Here is a 15,933-nt window from a genome sequence, read left to right as displayed (position 1 = left end):
TTAGCAGGCGCCAATCTTTAGATAAAAAAATCCACACTTATAGCCACTTCTCAGCATCATCAGCCCATGTGGTTGCGGATCCACATTCATAAATGAAAAAAAGTGCTGACCTTGTTATCTATCACTGAGGGAACAAAGGGGTTCTCTCCTCTTCTTTTGAGAAGTCCAGTAAATATATCTGAAGTATATTCTTCTGAAGTGTTTCCCCACATACAGTTTTTCTCTATCATTTTTCTCTGCTGTTTGTGCTCCAGTGAGAAGACCCCATGCTCTTTTCTTATCCTCCTTATTTGCATTTTAAGTTAACATAAAAATCTCATATTACAAATTAATTTTATCATACAAAAGTAATTCTCCTGTTTCCAGTTATATTCTTAATTGCTTAGTTATATATTACAATGCAGCTTTCTATAATATAAGTTTTGCTACCATGAAGTTTACCCAGTCCAAGAAGGTCATGCTTACATTTCCAGTTATTTCTTATATCAGTCAGTGTGATTAAATAGAAAATATACATCATCAAGTTATTTAGACTTGAATCATAAAGAGACTAAGCCACTTATTAATTTTCCTCCTGTTTAGTGTGATAATTTTGTTGTGATGTTGATGGGAAAAATATTGTCAAGATCCATATCTAATTTACATAAATTAATTTTCCAGTATAATATTTCATTATCTCTAATTGCTAACTTAAGCACAAATCCAAAGGACATTTTCCCCTTAATTAGCACTTTCATGACACCTATTGTATCAAAACCTTGTAATAGCCAGGTTATTTGTTTTTCCAGAGCTTACCACTTTGCATGTCGAAATTCCTTTCAGCATGGTTTAGGGAAGAAAATTTCTGTGCTATTTGTCATTAGCATGAACACTAGGTTGTGTCTTCACTCCAGATTTACTTCCCTTTGAGGTCAGATTGCAGATTTCTTCTCTGCAAGGTGAGCTTCCAACAGTTAGCTCAGTGGAAAAATCCAGTGAAAGGACTCAGCTCTTTCTAAGAGCTAAGGAAAACTTTGCATCTTTTTAAAAATTCTGGTACTACTTGCTGAGCTCCTGTCAAACGTTTTCACAGAATTAACAGTGGCCATCCCAGGAGTGGAGACTGGAAATGTATGACACTTCCCCCCCCTCAAAAAAAAGGGGATTAAGACAAGTAGATGGGTGAGAAAGAAAGGGGCAGAAGACTCTGTGATCACTGGAAAACTGTCCCATCCAGAACTTGGAATGGAATATTTGATTCCAGAAACACAACATGTCTCACCTGTCAAAGATCTGTGGCCCCTCTACTCCTATTAATAACTGCATTAAGCGAAAGTAGTAGCAGTCTATAGGGTGTGGATCTAAAGCTTCCAAACTTACTGATGAACCATGTACATTTAAATGGGATACTTTGTGCTACTGTGCCCCTGTTTCTTTGCTTAAGCACGTACATTCACAGAGGACCTTATTTAGGTTCCACAGTCAAGCACTCAAAAGTAAGGAAAATCAGAATGAAAGTTACCTATGTAATTCAGGCAACGGTCTTGATCTAGTAGTCTTTATTCTCATGTGAAATTCATCTCAGTTAAACTTTATATGCAAGAAAAAGACAACTATTTAATGACAACAAACATTAAAATTTAAAAAGCTAAAGCTTTAATACTGTTAAAATACAAATTATTTCTAACATGTCAAAACACAGTAAATGTCCTTAGACCATTGAGTTCTTTGAGAAGCATGTTTTGAACTTTGTTATCTGTATATTTTAATTATTGTGAAAAGAAATATCTGTCAATTTGTGTGTACAGTGAAGCTAAAATTCACTGATAGAAATGTAATCTTTCCAAGCCTATAAATACTGTAGAGAACACAATTTATTATCCAAAATTTCAACCTATCAATTTAAATTTTAAGTGTGTTTAACTGCACAGTACAACTCTAAGTAATACAGTATTTCAGTTTATATGCTTATTATATAGGAGCAGAATATATTTCAGGGGGAAATGGGCAGTAAGTGCAGTCAATCCCTTATTTGAGTTACTATCTGTATATTAGTTCCACATAGCACTTTTTCCCTAGAAGGAGTTATTATAGCAGGTGATGGTGGGATGGGGGATAAGAACATAAGAATGGTCATACTGGGTCAGACCAAAGGTCCATCTAGCACAGTAACCTGTCTGCTGACAGTGGCCAGCACCAAGTTCCCCAGAGGAGGTGGACTGAAGACAATGATCAAACAGTTTGTCTCATGCCATCCGTCTCCAGCCTCTGACAAACAGAGGCCAGGGACACCATTTCTACCACCTGGCTAATAGCCTTTTATGGACCTAACCTCCTAGAATTTATCTAGGGATGGGGAGGAACACTTTTCAAGTTAACTTTCAAAATTTGTCCACATTCTGTACAGTTATGGAATGAAGACAGACTCTTTCAAAATGTTTTCACATAAAATGCAATTGTGGCAAAAAAGTCCATTCACTGATCAAAACAGATGCATTTCCGTTTAGGAAGGTATCTGTGTGTGCTGGTGGCTAGGGCACTAACTTGGAATGTGATAGTTTCCAGACTTAGCAACTGCTCTGACTGATTTAAAGCAGAATTTCTCATCTCTAAATCAGGCAACATAGCAACGTATCACTGTTTCATCCACATCCTCATCCTGGGCTCTAGAAGCCAGGCTACTGAGCATGCATGATCCCTCTTCCCCCTCTCCAAAATGTTATAGTAGTGACAAAAAAAGCCTATTTAATTGAAAATGTTTCTACTTGCTCTAGTCATTAGCCGAAGCCTTTTAAAAAACTGGCAATGAGTTCCTACCATCACACTGAGTAATATATCCTATAGAGCATACAAGTCATTTCTGTAAAATGGAGCTATATAATCACCAAGTTTTGTTTAGTTTCCAATTTTTTTCATAGTACAGGGCTCCAATCCCACAAAGTTAACACACTTGCTTAAGCTTAGACAATGTCCTTTGTTCCCATGAAGTTTAAAGTTTTTCTGGTTTCTTTTCATATTTGGTATCTAAGGAGATGTAGCACAAGATGGTGCCCTGACCAGAAAGGGTAAATAAACGAATGTGACAAATGCACCGGTGTCTCCTCATGTCAAGACCCAGCATTCCAGCCCTCTGCTTATGTGTGCAGTAGCTTAGCACAGCCACTTAGCTCTCTGACCAAGTCATTAGCCAGAAAACCAGCTAGGGCATTGAAGTCTAACCCCCGCCCCTCCTCCCACCTTCCACCATGCACACAGTCTTTGTCCCAGCCTCTCCTTCCCAAGTGGTCTTTCATCTCTATTTCAGGCACCCTTTTGCACATCCTTTGGGTATAGCTTGCACCCTTCCTGGGCTTCTTTCCATCCTCCCCCAGAGCCACCTTTATTTTGCCCCTGGCTCTTTCCTGAATCTTCACTAAAGAGTCCGTTGCGATTAGGGGTGATACATTTAATTTAAAACTAGTCAATTAGTGGATAAGGAGGGGGGGGGGGAAACTTCGGAGCCACAGGGGTGTTAGCTCCTGGGGCCAGGAGCTAACCTCTCTGTGGTTCTACCTGTTAAATGTATTAAGAGCCAGCAGGTCCCCACCAAGCCTCTGCCTTCCCTGCCCCCCTCGGAGATGGGCTTTTTAGCTGGCTCCCCCCAGCACCAGCTCCTGCTCTCCCCCTTGCCACCTCTTTCTGATAGAGGCAGCAAGGGGGGAAGCAACTAGTTGAGTCGCTAATTGACTATTCGTTAAGCATATACATGGGCCCTTATTTGTCCCTTACACTTTTAACTAGGAAAAGCCAGGAATTCTAACAATGCTGTCAGATTAGGATATGGAAAGAAGCATTCAGATATTTCTTAGTCTGAAACTGCAAGCTAAATAATGGCTAATGCAAAAGAGCATAAATGAAGGACACAGTAGGAAACTGAGTGGAGACCACAGAGAAGTGATATGCCTATTGTTAAATATAGTAGAATTACTTAAACATAAAAAGACATGCATCATTTGAATAAACCCCTTCTGGTTGACAATGTATTTCATATCTCTCCGCAGACACACTCCATAATTTGGAACCACTAGCTGCAGTTTTTCAAAGAAAAGCAGAGATGTGATTACAGATCATGTATTTCTTACTAAGTAATGTAAATCAGTGTAATGTGTGGTTAAAAACATATTGATCGTCCAAAGCAAGGTTTATTTGCTTATGATGCTGCCAAAAATTCTTGCCCTTTGAGGAAACTGTAGCATTTATAAATCACATTATTTCTTTCCAAAATTATTTGCAGTGCCAGTACCACTACCTTTCAGATGTGAAGTTTAATACTTCATAGAGTAGACCAGACTTGATAGATGTGCTGGCATCCAGTGAAAGTTTTCGGTAACCAGGTTTGGTTCTTTAAAGGATTTGAAACCACAGAGAGAGGAATACTTCTTTTTAGGGTCAAACAAAGATTATTTATTTTTTCTATTTACTTTATAATCAATTTTCCATTTAAATCAATTCATTATTTTTGATTCTTTTAAGACAATATAATATACAAAGAAAAAGTAGAAAAACAGTACAGTAAAAATAACAAGAAATAATAACTTCTCCTACTGATATACCCTCCTGAGTTACCTTTAAAAAATTTATGGAGTTAACAGTTATATAATACTCACGTTAAGAAAGATAGAAGCATTGCTTAGATTCAGGAGATATTCTTTTCTTTATGTTTTTCCTTTCTTTGGATTTTTCGTTGCAACTTACGACCGGTATTCGTTCCCCTTTCGGAGCTTATTTGTTCCCCTTTCGGAGCTTATGTGCGGCAGCGAGATTCAGCGCCAGGGAGGGAGCCCTGGTTGATCAGACCTGGCTTTTCGGATTCGCAACCCGTCTGCTTGTGGTCTGTTTCAGCCCACCTTATATACCCTGTTTCGGTATTTTGGTACTCCTCCACTCGCCTGACAATTGCTGACGTTAGATTTTTGTTGTCTCATTCTGCCCTTACAAAAAACTTTCGTCTGCTCCATTTGGGGTAATCAGCACTTTGTTGCATACTGCTGTCTGAGTTACTTACTTCCCTAAAAGCGGGGTTATTGTTGGTCAACCAATCAAATTTTGTTTTTATTTTTATCTCCTGTATCTGAGAGTGCTGCCTTTCCTTTCCACTTACAATTAAACTGGTGCTCATTTGACATATTCTGGGTAGGCCTCAATACCTTCCTTTCACAAAAGTGAAGGGGTGAAATTCTAGCCTTGCTGAAGTCAGTAGCAAAACTCCTTTTGTCTTCAGATGGCAAGATTTCACCAAAGCAGGCAAACAGATTTATTATTATAATTCTAGTTATGGAAGAGAAATAATCAAGTAGCAAGAGAAGTAGAATTAGAAATACATTGAATTTTTTCAAAGGTGACTCAAATTTAGCTGTAGTTTACAAAATTCTATCCTCTCAATTTCTTTACAAAACATCAACTTACCAAATATTGACTTCTCTGGGGCCAGGATTTTACTCCTAATATCACTGAACTAAAGAAAATGTTGGAGAATAACAATTTCTTTATGTAACATCACATTTTTATTAAAATATCCATCTCGGTGGAGTTTGAGTTTTAAGTTTAATTATCTTCTCAACTTTCTACATATTTTTCTCAATAGACTGTACTCTAACTAAGATGTTTTTAGAGAGTTAGGCTTTGAATCAAGAGTCACATCTGGACTCTACTAAAATTCTTTAAAAAAAGAAGAGAAAAGAAAGCTTTAGTGATCCACTTGACGAAGTCATCTGGTCTGTTTCCATGCAGCAGCGGTGAATGGAATAGGGATTAGTAAATAAAAAACAGAAAGTTGCTCCTCTGCTTAGCATCTTTAGATGTGACAATTCTACCAAGCACCTAAAAATCAGGGACCTTCTTCTTTCTCAGCTGCAGTTGAGAACAGAAGCAACATAGAGCAAGGAGAGGGGAAGAATAAAACAGCCACCTAATGTACAAAGTGTATAAAATAACGGGCAATATCCTCAACTAGTGTAAATGAGTATTGATCTGCCATCTTCTGTGCACACCATGTGAGGACAGGTCAATGAGATTTTTACTACTGATGAAGAAGCTGAATCAGCTACATTTTACTATATTGGTTATGCCCTTTTCCACAGTTTCCCTTTTGAGTCCCCAGTAACTCTATATGGGTATGTCTACACTTGCACCCTAGTTCAAACTAGGAATGCAAATGTAGGCATTCAAAATAGTCAATGAAGCAGGTATTTAAATATCCTGCACTTCATTAGGATGATCTCGTCAGCGTGTTACTCTGCTCAACAGCTGTTTCGAAAGCGAAAGTGTATGCCAGGATGCGTTAGTTCGAACCAAGAGGTCCTGGAGCACACTTTCACTTTTGAAACACCTGTTGAGCGGAGTAACACACCAGCAAGATCATGCTAATGAAGTCCGGATGTTTAAATCCCCGTTTCATTGACTATTTTGAATGCCTACATTTGCATCTCTAGTTCGAACTAGGGTACAACTGTAGATGTACCCTATGAGTTTACATTGAAGGTAGTGTAATATGAAAACAATTTAGTGGAATGACAAAAGTTGACAAGAATTTATTTTTAAATCGTGATATATGGTAAAAAAAACCAACTCAAAACATTTATCACAAGACTAGTAGTAGTAATGAGTAAGTTCATGTCATACATACAAATAGTTTGGTGCAAAAGTTTGGAGTGAATATTTCTGAGAGATCTAATTTTTATGTGATCCAGGACATCCATCCCTAATTATAACATAAGGTCATCACTATAATCAATAAGGTATAAAGTGGTAACTGCATTGACTATGAGAATCTGTACAAAGTATATGAACAATTATGATAGTTAATTTCCCATATTCCTTTCAGAAATTATTTAAATAATTCAGCTGTGTTACAACTTTTTTACATCTAATACTAAGTTATGGAAACCTACAACTATCTCTCTCTCTCCAGGATATGTGGAAAAAGAAATCAGAACTAGAAATACAACTGACAACATAATTACAATGTAAACAATAAAACAAAGAGTCTATAACTCATTCTGTCACCAAAGTCATTTTGCCTCACATATATTGAAACTTGGAGTACACAAATACAAAAAGGAAATGCAGTCAAATAGCAGCTGATAATGTGGATCTTGTAATAAGACAGCCTTGTCTCTCTTGTAAAATGCTATGTGCAGACACATTTTCATGTCATAGAAATAAGGATGATTCCAAAGTTGGCAAATGGTATGAGTAAAATAACTACTGTGTCCAGAACATATAAAAAGAAAATCTGAGCAAATTGCTCATGTCACCTAAATCTCTATGGCTATGTCTAGACTATATCTATATGTAAATGAGGACTCAGAAATGAGGTTTATGCGCCTTTTCGAAAAAGGAGGGAAGGTGCAGAAAAAAACGCATCTAGATTACCTTTCGAAAGTGAGATTGGAAGAAGATATGCAAATTCCATGGGATTCCTCTTTTGAATCTTCCCTGTAGTCTAGAGGAGCCCTCATATAGATGGCACTATGGAGATACCCACCAACTACAGTACTACAGAGGGCAAGGAAAGTCATCTCTTTCTTTATGAGTTTTGTAAGTATTAAGTTAAAAGAACAAACCAGAGGATAGCAATTAATATTAGAAAGAGAAGGGGGATTAGATAATAAATATCAATTGGAAATATTTCTATGGAAACATATTTTTGAACTTTGATTTTAGATTATTATGTTCTGATGTAAAGAGTGGAAAACTGATGACTGATTTACAGAATATGTACATGACACATGTGATGGCAATAACCATGTGTTGAGTTGTAGTCATGTGTTGTTTTAAGGCCTGTGAAAGAATGAGTCTGCAGTTTTAGTATTTGCAAATATTTCTACCCAATAAACATATCTGACACAGTGTGAAATTGAGCTTTTGGCTTAAATTAAATGTAGCTTCAAACCAGGCGACCAGGGGAGCTGTTCATCATGACTCCTACTCACAAACCAGAAGAACCAGTCAAGGATATAAGAGTGGATAAGGGCAGGAAAAAGGTCTACAGAAGAAGGGAATAAAGGACAGAGAGTAGGCTCCAGTGATGGTCCGAGGAAACAACTGGGCTCTGCTATATGACTGAGGGACTTTCTTCTTTATTCTGGAAACAGTTAAAGTCAGAGAAAACAAGTCAGAAGAAATAAAAAGCAAATTACAGTTTAGAGGAGATTTAGACTCTTGCTGTTTGCTTGTTAGCTTTTAAGAAGTCAAGGATGTAAGAAAAATTACTGTAGGGGAGCCTCTTCCTCCTTATTTCAAGGCAGTTCCAATCCCTTTCCCAAGTGAACATTTGTGTCTATTTACTCCTACTAAATGACTAACAGAATAATTATGCAGTTTACTGTTTTATAAAGCACACTTTACATGTAATGATGTTGACATGATAAGCTGTTCACCTGTGCAAAAATAGTTTCAGGGCTACATAATGTTACCTGCCCTCTGCTCACTCATCCATTTTGCCAAGATTTATTTAATATTCTATTCCCCAGAGCAGCTTCAAACAGGTACAAATCTTTTATTGACATTCATTTAGCATGAGCTGAGTAACTCATTGTTTTGCCGCTCAGGAGTTACGTGGCCACCCGAAACTCAGAACAACAAAAATCTTTGAATCAGTTCACAATCCTGTATCTGTATGGGTAGCATGGCATATATTCCAGTACTACTTCTGTCATGCATGTGTGTGAGAGATTTCTGTATAAATGAATGAGATGGTACTGTAGCATATAAATCCACTGGTTCATTCTAAATGTGCTTAATTATTGATATGAGTCAATATTTTATTCCAGGCAAGTATTTTAGGGCTGAATTTAAAATAAAATAGAAGAGCAACTTTTATGTCTTAAAAATTAAGACAATCCTGAAACTACAGCTCCACAACAGATTTGGCAGTGTGAAAGACAATTTACTAAATACAGGCCTCGGGTTAAAAATCCAAATTTCCATTTTATATATAATGAGATATTTTTAAACTATTGGTACTCTGAGTATCAATCTCTTTTTATTACAATCATGAATATAATATAAAACAAGTTCTTATAAGGTGATGAATTTTTGATAGATTTCTTCGATTCTATTGAATGCTTTGTTTTGCATGTTTTTAAGGAGTTATGAGATTCAATTTTAACACTAACAGCATTTTGTATTTAACCACATCAGTTATGTATATTTATGCTGTTTCCTAATTACAAAAAAAATTGATTCATTTTGAAATCCATTATATTAAAATATTATTCCATTCTGTTTAGGGAATTTATTATTAAGGATTTTTTCCTGATTTTTGACAAAGCTAATGTAAATCAAATTCTAATGAAAATAAGAGTAGCTGGTCAATGTTTTCCTCCTATTACAACCAGGTATTTGAGTATGAATGTTGTTTTTAGTAAATTATTACAAATCACAAGCAAGTGTTACTCCTGGTGAAAAGCAGGAGTACAGAGTTTGAATTCCATGGTCCATTATTTTGAAATAACAAGGTTGGTAGTATGGATGTACTGCTTATAAATTCAACCTTGGCAGGGTATTTTGGAATAATGTCCTATTGTAGACCATGGCTACCTGAATTGATATCTATTATTTCATAAAACTTTGGGCAGACGGTATAAAATTATTCACTATCTTGATTTTCATTACTGTAAATGCAACAAAAATACAATTTTAAATCACTTTTCAGATGTATCATTTCAATTTCAACAATGTTCAATGAATTATTCAGCCTCATTTGTTACAAGCCAATTTACAGAAAGATAACTGAAGTCAGTGCAGAAATACCTGATTAGCTCTGTCAAAGTAAATATCAGCTGTTTTCTGATGTGGTTTAGATTGCTAAAACCGATTTTGGTAGAACTAGCAAGTAACACTTTAAAATGATTGTACTTAAGCAGTTTTTTGAAGCTCATAAAAACACGTTAGGCATAGAACGTATTTCAGAAATATAGCTGACTAAATAGTAAGAAGTGGTTAAGGAGAGCTATCAGAGAAGATTTATTTAAAAGAGTCTTTGTGTCGTCAGTTTGTGAAACAGGATTCTAAATATGACAGCTGGGAGTGGCACAGTAGAGAAGTTCAAGACTAAAGTGGCCAATTAAGGCACATTTCTGCTACCAGTACTCACAGTGCCTTACTATGTAAGTCCAACTGAAGGCAATGAGCCTCCACAACATAAGGATGGCAGAAATGGGCCTTTAAGAAGAAATAATATAAAATCTACTGTAATACTTTATTATTATAGAAATCACAATGATTTATTGGAACACTGCGGCTACATCTACACTGGCATGATTTTCCGGAAATGCTTAAAACGGAACAGTTTTCCGTTATAAGCATTTTCGGAAAAAGAGCGTCTACACTTGCAGGATGCGTTTCTGGAAAAGCCCTTTTCCCGGAAAAGCGTCTGTGGCCAATGTAGACGCGCTTTTCCAGAAAAAAGCCCCGATCGCCATTTTCGCGATCGGGGCTTTTTTGTGGAAAAGACTACTGTGCTGTCTACACTGACCCTTTTCTGGAACAGTTTTCCGGAAAAAGGACTTTTGCCCGAGCGGGAGCAGCATAGTTTTTCGGGAAAAGCAGCTGATTTCTTACAGTAGATCGTCAGTGCTTTTCCAGAAATTCAAGGGGCCAGTGTAGACAGCTCGCAGCTTATTCCGGAAAAGCGGCTGATTTTCCAGAATAAGTGGCCCAGTGTAGACACAGCCTGCAAGTATGAACCTCTGCACCATGGGCAAGACTTAGGGTGCACCTACACTGCACTGTTATTTTTAGATAACTAACATTATTTCAAAATCACAATGCTAGCTTCTACACAGCCTTTCCATTATTTCAAAATAATTTCAAAATAAAGGACGGCTTACTCCAAAATCTGTAAACCTCATTCTACAAGGTATAATGGCTATTTCAAAATAGCTATTTTGAAATAAGGTGTGTAGATGCTCCACTGCTGCTATTTCAAAATAGCCCCTCACCAGGTCCATTCAAAGTTATTCCTCCCCAGTGCCTCCTGGAGCTCTAAATTGTGATAGCACATCTACATTAGGGAAGCCTGCCTCTGACTAATGTTGAGGATTCTCTGCAGTGTACACATGCTATTTTGAAATAAGCTTTTTTGGAATATCTATTTTGTAATAAGTATGCAGAGTAGACGTACCCTTAGATTCCTACTAACTCCTTTTCCCCTCCTCTGCCCCAATCAGATCATCACAGCATTTCTGTTGCATCCTTCACAAAGGTACGAACACTGCACAATTAACCAATGACAAGCAGTGGGTAGTGGTACAGTTGCTGGTGTGCTGAGGCCATAGGCTTTCATACTGACCAAGAGTGTCTCATTTCTTCCTGGGAAAAAATCTGCAGGAGATGTCACTAAAATAAAATCTCTTTTAATCTTCTAAAAGGTTCTAGCTGCGCTAGACAGTCTCTGTCCCTTTCTCTGTCCCTTTCCAATTTAGTCCAGATGAGCAGAGAGAAAGAATTATTACAATTTGATGAGTCTTCAGTTCCCAGTGGCCATGTGTCCACATTAAAAAAAAAATCCATTGCTGCCATCGACACTACTTTGTACTTTGCTGACAGTCTATGTCTGCTGATTGAACTATCATTTCTCCTCCCAAAGTTGGCCCCTCTGTGGCTTAGGAACAATGGCACTGCAGTTTGGGTTACATTGCACTAATGATTTCTCCTTCTATACTCAGATTGAGCTAGAGTCATCTATTTGACATGTTTCACAAGCACTAAAATGAAAAGAAAAAAACTATCCGGCTCGGTCTCCTTAGAACAGCACATGTAGGATCCCTGAATATGAATCTATCCATCTCTTAGTCAGTCAATTATATTTATTACCAGAAGAATAAATCAAATCCCCAGATTAGAACACTCCTGCAGATGCAGAGCTGAACTTTGAGCCCATTTCTAACTGCTGAGGTTAAATCCCTATTCAAAAGCAACACCCTTTCATGAAAGTTAGTCTTCACCTCAGTAATCAAAAACTTCAGTGAAACAAAACCTACTATTCCTTCACAATAGCGATATTCAACATGAGTAAGAGTATCAGAGTGACCTTTAATGAACCCTGAGCATGTAGGATATATTCTTTATACAATAATGAGTGTTCAGCCACTGTAAAAGACCCAGTTCTCAAAATCCCTTGTATTCATTACCCAACGAACAATTGATTAGCTCATATTCAAAGTCTATATACAGCCAACTCTGAACTCAGTTTCAATAGCATGGTTAGCAGTCATTCTCTGAGCTACTTGAATAGAACAGAGACTCAATACTCCTGCAACTGTTCTTCAAAAAGCACAAAATGAATGAAACTCAAGTAATCTTCCAGCTTTTAAGGTTAGTTTAGAAAGGTAATGATTGTCATAGGTCATCTGTCTGGTGATTGGCTTACTGTAGTGCTCTATAAAAATGGTTTACTTTTCATTAATCTTTCAAAGGGATGACATTGTATTTTGTGTAAATTAAGTTCTATACATAATTAGAAAGTTCTTAAGGAAATGGGGAACATGAGACAAATTGTTCCTGATTCAGTTCTATAAAATTGGAATCACTTTGGTTTTCTCTTTGGCTAAAATCTGTGTGCAGGTTCCCAAAACGAAGTAACAAAAGTTACTCCTCTGTAGGGGAGTAGAGAGATGTCTTCAGATTTATACCTAATACCAGACCTCAAATAAGCTGGATAACATTATCCCTGATGGGAAGCAATTACTTTGCTATTACTAACATATGCACAGGCTCCTTCTGTTTAGTCATTTTAAAAGATCTTTTGTAAAGACACTTCACACACTAAAGAGACAAATCATTATAACTTTAAAACAATCTGCACCATGTGGGTAAATTCTCATGACAAATAGGAAGTATTAACACTGGCTGAAACCAGTCTAGAAGATGGCAACTGCAAACATTCCTGAACAGTTGGAGCAATTTATCTCAGTCTGCACCAGCAACAAAGCTTACCGCTAATTCTGTGGATTTCAGGATTTTGCATATGTAATTGTGTCAGTATAATGTTTTTGCAAATAGTAGGCTCAGGATACTAAATTTCTACTTGTGACTTAAGTAGGAAATTGATCTTTGTTTTTTCAATGTATTTAAGTTATTTACACTTTTTAGTTATACAATAATTTTCCAGTAAGCATATTAACTGCCTTCCAAATAAATAAATCCCTCAACATCTTTAAGCGAAGAGAGTCCACAAATATTATTTCAGGCTTTATTTCCCATTTGTTGAAACAACATGATAAGCTATTATGACAGTCAAATCTGTGCTGCTCATTTTGAAAAAGCTTTTGTTTTATTAAATTACATCAATTTCAGGTAGTCTTTTCTTATACCGATCTACTTTGACTAAACTGATCCACACTCTCAGTTCAAAGAAACCTAACATCTAGGGCATCTTTTTTCTGGATTGAGAGAGCATTTAAAAAAAAATTCTTTAACATTTATATCATTTCTTAGTTCAATGGTTGGAGTCCATTTTTCCTCTCACATGCAAACCAACAAGAGTGACCCAGAAAAAACACCATTATGAACATGAAACAAAAGACAGGACTATGCAGCACTTTAAAGACTAACAAGATGGTTTATTAGGTGATGAGCTTTCTTGGGCCAGACCTACTTCCTCAGATCAATATGTGGAAGAAAATTGGCACATATTGATCTGAGGAAGTGGGTCTGGCCCACGAAAACTCATCACCTAATAAACCATCTTGTTAGTCTTTAAAGTGCTGCATGGTCCTGTCTTTTGTTTCAGCTACACCAGACTAACACGGCTGCATCTCTATCACTATTATGAACATGATTTGTCTCACACTATCTGAATTAATTGTGGAAGTGCAAATCATAACAACTGTTGATCATAACATAATCATAAGTGAAAACCATAACAACTGCTAATCTTGATTGTGCTTTTTGGAACAACGATAAAAGAATGTGACTGATGCTAGTTTGCGCTGATGATGAAGCAAGAGCTCTACCTCTATCATCGCTGAATAAGTCAAGGATTTTTCAGGATTTTCTTTATTTAAAAAACTGGCTGTCAAAACCAAAGCTATTTGCATGAACACATTAGTCCCAGTGAAACTTTCATTAGTAAGGTTCCTCAGATCTGAAACCAAATTTCAAGTCAAAGAGTAACCCTTGTCCACGAATATCCAGTAGCTCAGTGGAATCAGACAGAGCAGGGACTTGAATATGGGTGTCCAATAGCCTAGATAATCTCCAAATATCAGGCTATCATGGGATGGGTCTCTTTTTGTGAACAGTTTGAAAGGCCCAGTTTCTGTTTTGTATCAGAACAAGAAATATTTAGCAATCTCAAAGTATTTCAGAAAAACTGAATTCTTGTTTTCCAGCCAGTCCTGCTCATTAGAACACTGACCCTCCAACATCAATATCTGATGTAGAATTTAAGCAAAGTTGCTAAATACAAAAAGAGAATGGACTCTAACATGACATTTGCGGGTCATAAACCCAAACAAAGTGTTTTTAATGAAAACATATGGGCATAAAAGTGATAAATAAACTTGAAACATTGAAAATGGTTAGAATTTTATCAGTATGCTACTTCAATAAGTATGTTTTATGAATATATGAATGCAAATAATTTTCTTCAATTGATGGATATAAGGTTAGGCATTGTGGATTTTTTGATAACATATGGCTCACAATATGTCGCAAACTATTTGTTGGTTACAGATTATATGAACAGCTGTGCATCTTATGTGAAAGATGGTATGAAGAATCATTAATTATCTAACAAACTGATGTAAATTGACTTACTGATGTTCCAATCTATTTTTAGTTTTAAAAACTTTATTACTAAAAATTAGAGATTGACCAACTGCTGTGATTTTATCCTCATTTCAAACACATTATCTAGTTTTGGATCCAGGTTAGACTTAAGCACCATCTTTGCTAAAAGTGAAAGTAACCCCTTCAAGAGTAGGAAAGTGAGAATGGCCAACCAGCACAGTATTTAACTTTCATACCTTTGATACTTTGGTGGTATTCTGATCCTTGTACTTTTTTCAGGAACCAGTGAGAAATTTTTCAAACTGAGAAATTGTACAAAGATCTTCAGAAACAATAGCAATTGTGGGAATCTGGAATATCTGCAGAGATTTACTGCCCTTCCCGCTCCCCTCCCCCCTGAAGTATTAGAAGTCTTGGAAGATTTCTGGAAAAAAAAACCCCGCAAGTACCTACTCATGTTTGGTACTAAATTGCAAACTTCCCTATTAATAAGAGGGCATATGGTCACCTGTGGAATATCAGGAAAGATAAGGTGTTCTCTTCAACATCTCTGGAGATCAGCCTATTGGAAAGTAACCTAGGGTACGTCTAGACTACAGGCTTTTGTCGACAGAAGTTTTGTTGACAGATACTGTCGACAAAGCTTCTGTCGACAAAGAGCGTCTACACTACATTCAGTTCTGTCAACAAAGCAAGCTGCTTTGTCGACATGGCAGTGTAGACACAAGGACAGTTTACATGCAATAACGCTTTCTGTCGACAGAACTCTGTCGACAGAAGGCGTTATGTCTCGTGAAATGAGGTTTACCAGCGTCGACAAAACTGCTGAGTTCTGTCGACGTTATGTCGACAGAACTCAGCGGTAGTGTGGACGCAGGTATAGTTTTGTCGACAAAAGTCCACTTTTGTCGACAAAACTCTGTAGTCTAGACACACCCCTAGAGAGAACTTGAGGATAGAAGCAGGCAATTTTGTTACCTAGGAAACCATTTTACCTTGAGTTCCCAATCACCCTGTTTCTTCCCACTGTTGGTGGTCTCTTTATTACTCAGTGGAATAGGGTTTTTTTGTACATACTGTCCAACAGAATTAAAATTAGGAAGTGTCTTCTTAGCCAGTTCCTGCTCCAGGTCCTCATCCTCAACTTTGAGGAAAAAAACAGCTTCCATATTGTGA

At 36.9% G+C, this 15,933-nt stretch overlaps 1 long non-coding RNA gene across 1 annotated transcript in view; it reads right to left on the bottom strand.

Moving 5' to 3' along the window:
* Nucleotides 1-5,171, bottom strand: part of LOC142830389 (uncharacterized) — a 45,805-nt gene extending 40,634 nt beyond the window's left edge. The window contains exon 1 of the long non-coding RNA XR_012905586.1: nucleotides 4,626-5,171. This is a non-coding gene — a long non-coding RNA (uncharacterized LOC142830389). The remainder of the gene's footprint in view (nucleotides 1-4,625) is intronic.
* Nucleotides 5,172-15,933: the final 10,762 nt, after the last annotated feature.

Source organism: Pelodiscus sinensis, chromosome 8 (genome assembly GCF_049634645.1).
Source record: "Pelodiscus sinensis isolate JC-2024 chromosome 8, ASM4963464v1, whole genome shotgun sequence".
Lineage (NCBI taxonomy): Eukaryota > Metazoa > Chordata > Testudines > Trionychidae > Pelodiscus > Pelodiscus sinensis.
This window is presented reverse-complemented; position numbering and strand designations above follow the sequence as displayed.